Here is a 6224-nt window from a genome sequence, read left to right as displayed (position 1 = left end):
CTATTTGGTTGCTCCACGACGCTTTCCTATGATGGCACTTTTAATTAATCAAATCTGTATTTGCCTCCCTCACAATTTTCTTCATGTCCACTCTTCCACTCCCTATTGGGGTGATGGAGCAGATTAATAAATATCTCAAGCACTTCTTTTGGAGAAAATATGGAATCTTTAACAAAGGAACTGTCTTAATTGATTGGGCGAAGGTCTGCAAACCCAAAGAACAAGGAGGGTTGGGTATTCTTGATATTCTCACTCATAACAAAGCCCTAATGATGTAGAACTTATATAAGTTTCTCAACAAGGAGGACATCCCCTGGGTCAACCTTATCCGGGAGAAATATTACAATAGCTCTGCTCCTTTTGAGAAGATGGAAGGTTCATTCTGGTGGAAATCTCATCTAAAAATATTGTCTGAATTCAAAACTACAAGTACGTGCCAGATTTCATCAGGACGGACTGTCCTTTTTTGGAAGGATTGCTGGGCTTTTTTGGAAGGATTGCTGGGCAACTGAACCTTTGGACCAAAAATTCCCCGAACTCCATTCTTATGCCATCAAAGACTCCTTCTTTGTTCTTGAGTTCAGTCTTTCTGAAAACTGAATTGAGCATTTCCACACACCCATGTCCACTCAGGCCTATGACAGTTTTTGCAATTGGAGGAGATGATGCCAACCATCAACTAGGAAGGTAAAGATAAATGGATATGTAATGGATTGACAAACACATGTTGATCTATGAAGATGTACAAATTTCTCATGGGAGATGATATTGGCCATCCAATCTTTAACCTAATCTGGGGAACATCCAATAGGCTCAAACATAAGATTTCCTTTTGACTGGTGGCTCATTGCAGAATAAACACTAGATTTCTCCTTCAGAGAAAAGGGTTGCAGCTTGATAATCCTTTTTGTCCTCTCTGCAATCAAAATGATTAAGAAACATATTTGCATTTGCTCTAGGATTGTGCATTTACCCACGATTGTTGGAAATCTGTGGTTCCAAATAAGAAGAGAGGGACCTCCTTCTATGAGGAAACCTTATTTGCAATTGAGTAGTTCCCAAGAGATTTTGCGACATAAATTGTTAGTGTGGGATGCTCGACCACTTGGAATCAGAGAAATGACAAGATCTTCAAAGGATTTCAACACACACTTCAATCATGGAGATTTCATCTCAAGAAAGATCTAAAGCTTCTTCGGTATAAGCTCAAAAAGAAGCATTCAGAGGAATACAACCAGTGGTTGAATAATAACTTCTAATATCTTAGTTACCATGTTTACAAGAACATGCATTGGTTAAATTTTCTTTTGTCTAGATCTCTATGATCCTTTTATTTGTATTTTGTATTTTCTGATTTTTTTAATGGAAAATATCGTAGAACTATCGTTTTATGGTTTGTGCTTAAAAATACAAACTTCTTGAGGGTGAAGAAGAAGAACATTGCTTCTATCCATAGACAAGGGTGGATTTGACCAAAGGAAGATTATGTGAAATTGAATGTATACACAATGTTTCATATTGATTATGGAGTAGGGGGATCGTGGTTATTTTGTAGTCGCCTTGAACTGGCTGGTTGATGTTGATAGTGACGGGACCACTGCTAAGGCGCTTGCCCTCGAGGATGGTCTATCTATCACAAATTCAATGAGATGCACCTTCAAGTCTTAATGTCAATATATACATTTCATGTCCGACTATGTGGAAGTTGTTGATATCATGAATACGAGAGGACACACGCTAGGACCTACGACGACGATCTACGCCAACTATTTCTTGCTATGTGATGCGTTAGTGATGTTATTTTCTAGTTTTGCTCTAGGGAATTCAATATCGTAGCACATGTTTTAGCTAGTAAGTCGGCGAGCTCTCTTCCATTTGTCTCGCAAGGGGAACCTCTTACATATCGTGTGCATGTATTGACAAACGTTTGTAGTGTTTTCTGTAATGAATAAAAACTGTCATGTGGGGTTTTCCTCAAATAAAAAAGAGTCAATTACGCCATAGGTGTCTGAACTTGACAAAAAAAATCAGCTTGATGCTAAAATTTACGGCATACATTGAGCCGGTGACAAAACTTGGCTTGGGCATGCATCTACAATGCTAATCACGTACTGTATACAAATAACGTGCTGATGAGGTACGCCACCATGGCATGGGACCCAATATGAGTGACGAGAAGGCGAGGACGGGCATGTGGCCTGATATTTTGCAAAAACACCCTGATATTTTACCTTTTCTCACAAAAACCTTCTCATTTTTTCTTAAAATAACAATAAAAAGTGACTATGACAATTGGGCCCCACTCGTCCGGACACAATGCAACAAAGGGAAATGAGAAGGAAAATGTAAGCATTGTCCAGGTTCAAATACACGACCTTCGACATCAGCTCGAACACACTAGCCATCACACCACATATCACTTGTTGTATAAATATGATTTATATCCGTATTGACATATAAACAAGCACGTACATAGGCCTTAAATGACTTGCAGTCAGGGCGGATCATTTTCACATGTTAGTTTATTTATTTTTCATAGCACTTTGTAAGAATATGTGAAAAGAAATTATACATACAAATAAATTAACTTATTTAAGATAATGTTCTTATAGTTATAAGAAAAATATTTAAGATAATGTTCACATAATTCTAAAAATATATTGTTATTTAACAAAATGTTCATGTAATTCTAAAAATAATTATTGTTGAAAATAATGTTCACATAATTCTAAAAAGGTGCTTATTTAAAAGAATGTCAATCTCATCCTATCAAATATTACATTATCTTGTAGAAATATTTACATAGTTAAAATAGTATTTATGAATTATAATAATTTTCGCAAATTATAATAGAAATCATGCATTATTAATGTATTTGGAAAAATATTCATGTGTTTTTGGGTTGTATTCATGCATTAAGGTAAATAGTCATGTATTTACTTTATGAGAAATATTATTACTTAAAATACTGTTAATGTAATTCTAAAATATATATAAGCATTATTCAAAAATATTATCTAATTTCAATAGTAATATGAATTATAATGATATATATGAATTAAAAACAAGATCATGGTAAATATGAGTTGTGGTCATTGGAGTCCATTTAAGACCCATCTCGGTCATTATTTGCAAAAGACTTAGGTCGCACGTTCATCCCTGCCTTTCCTGTCACTCACATTGGATGTCACGTCATGTTGGGGCACCTCGTCAGTATGTTTTATCTGTACAAAACGTGATTAGCACCGTAGATGCACGCCCAAGCCAAGTTCTATCACCGGTTCAATGTATGTCGTAAGTTTTAGTACCAAGCTGACTTTTTTGCCAAGTTCAAGCACTTGTGATGTAATTGACTCGATAAAAAACTTACCGGAAGGATACCTTGGGCCTCTTATTTCCCATAGGCATCTAATCAACCGATGCTCGGGGAGACGAGACCCATATACTGATGCTAAGAGCAAGGCTAACACGGTCGATATATGTGTATTATCATCATAATAAGCACCCGTGTGGAGATTTTGGCCACAAAGGGCGATCCAGCAGAGTCACCTACAAATCATGCCTGCAAGCCTCCATATTTAGCGACTCTGTAGGGGATATTTGGTGCACACTCCATCCTGAAAAGAGTTTGGTGTGAGCGACATTTCTCCTCTTGATGTTTTTTTCGCCCAGCTGACACCTCACCTTGCTCATCATAGAGCATCTTGTGACACTTCCAACATCCCCCAATCCCCACAGGCGACACCGACACCATGGACGCCACCTCGAACCCCACATCCTAGTCTGTCGGTTTGGAGTCATATCGCATGGCTTCAATATTTGCTATGCCTCCCACGCTTTCGTCGGCCGCCTGCCACCTCCTAGGCCAGCACCTCATCCAGCCCCGTCGGCAACGAGTTGGATGTGGAGGTGAAAATGGTATGCTATCGTGCGCAGACACCATCCTCCTTGCTAGTGCCAACGTGGAACTCTATGAAAAGACATAATAATAATAATAATAAAAGAAGAAGAAGAAGAAGAAGAAGACGGGCCTCGTCGTTTCCCCTCCTATCGGCCCCTTTCCCTTCATCCTGATGCCACGCGAAACTTGGACGCCTTCCAAGTCCTATGTGGTACCAGAAAGGATGATGAGGTAAAATCCATTATTTTCTCTGTATTAGGTTTGTTTAATTGAATGCGAGTGGTCATGGATTTTTTGGCAACTCTGCAATGTTTGCGATTTAGGGAGGATCTTGTGATGTTAGGGGAAAGGACCATCAACGATGAATCGCTTCTTAAGGGTATGACGGCTGATCCCGAGCAAAAAAATGATCTTGAGGGCCATTGTTGTCGCTTTTTGATCAATTGTATGCAACCGAATAAGATACTGAACTATACCAATTTCAACCATCCGGCTCATCGAGCTAGAAAGCAATTCACGTCACAAACTACACCATGGATGAGGCTATTGCTCTTGTGATGGTATGGCAAGAGATCTCTCTTGGTCCGGTTGTCGCGAGAGTGAAACAAGCACAAAGTATTGAATCACATTGAGGAGCACTTCCATCGTTGCCTTGGGCATAAATCCGGTTGTACCCGCAAATCTCTCACAAACCGATGGGGTGCTATTCAACATATGTGCAACCATTGGGTGGGCTGTTTGGAGCAAGTGAAGCACACTCCTCCTAGGAGTGTCAATATCGTCCAATATGTGAGCGATCTTGTTTTTTTATTGCTACGTTGCATTACTCATTGATTTGAGCATTTGTTTGTTTTAGGAGAATATAAATCCATCGAAAGGAAACCACATGTGGAAATCAAGGAATAATGACACTCCTCCAAAAATTTGATGTGCAATAATTCCTCTCCGGAGATGGACATAAGTGAATATGATGATCGTGATTGGAAGGAAATAGTGCCTACAAGTACCATTCTCGTGTCTAGCACGGGTCAGCCAAACGGGAGGAAGGTAGCAAAGGAGAAGCTGAAGAGAGAAAGAGAGGTGGAGGCCAAGAAAGAAAGATCAATGACATGACGAGGACAAGGGACAAGTATAAACAAAAAGAAGAAATAACATATGAAATGGAGGAGAAGAAGACCCAAAATAAAAGGATGAGGTGAGATGTGATGCAAGCGAGTAGACGATGTTAGAACGATATGGAGGCACATAGGCTCGAAATGGATGAGTGTCGGATGACAAATGAACGGATAGCCTAAATCATTTCATCATGTTGGATCCGAACGTCATGGATCTAGTGGCGTGAGAATTTTTGGAGAAGACGCGAAAGTTGATCATATGTTCTAGGTCGCGAGAGCAAAGGAAGGTGCGCACGTGGAGGAGAAGGGGACGATGCACACACGAAGGAGATTGGGACAATGCACACACGAAGAAGGGGGCGGTGCACAGGGTGGCAATGTTGAAAAAATGAGCGATTTACCAAGTGATTTTACTAGTAGAAATAATAGATAAACCACGACTACCATAGCAAACATATGATAAGCCATGCAGTTATAGAGAGATGAACAGGAACGAAACATATCTAGAAAAGAAACTACAACAAGAAGTTAAGGCATGAATTCAAACAAGAAGAATATGAGAACGTACTGAGTTGCAGCTGCAGCAGTAGTGGTGTTGGTGTTGTCATTGGACATGTTGTTGAAGAGGTGGTCGACGTCATGGAAGAAGTCGTCGTCCGGGAAGAGATCGTCAGTGTCCGTGATGAAAGCCATTAGTCGCGTGGAGCGCTCCCCAAAAACCTTATCGCCCTTCTCCCGTACAGGACCCAAAGAGACAGAGTTTTGGAGGCCTACTATCCCGACCTACGGTGCATGACGTAAGCCGGGATGGGGAAGAATGTAGCAGTAGCACAGAGTTTGGAACCGATGGCGAGAGGAAGTTCTGATGCATATCTCTGGAGATGAGCGACCTCTCTTTTATAGGCGCAAAAGAAGGAGGCGAGAGGCCAGCGATGGCAGCCGAAGAGAACGAGGGAGACAAAATGAACACACAGCAGCCGAAGGGTGCAGCGTTCGTGTTCAATATCCATTAGAGCAAAACGTTCAGCTTCCGAGTGACCTATACCAGTCGTGCGTGGCAAAAATTTAGTTCAGCTCATTCCTGCAATCCGCGGCGCGTCGTGTCGAGGCAAGGCGGATAACGGAGGTGGAGGAGCGCGCGTGTATGTCTCTCTTGTTCTTATGCTCATACATGTGTGGAAACATCCTCCCTTATAAGGAGGTCAAAC

Source organism: Hordeum vulgare, chromosome 5H (assembly GCF_904849725.1).
Source record: "Hordeum vulgare subsp. vulgare chromosome 5H, MorexV3_pseudomolecules_assembly, whole genome shotgun sequence".
NCBI classification, from domain to species: domain Eukaryota; kingdom Viridiplantae; phylum Streptophyta; class Magnoliopsida; order Poales; family Poaceae; genus Hordeum; species Hordeum vulgare.
Note: the sequence above shows the minus strand (reverse complement) of the source record.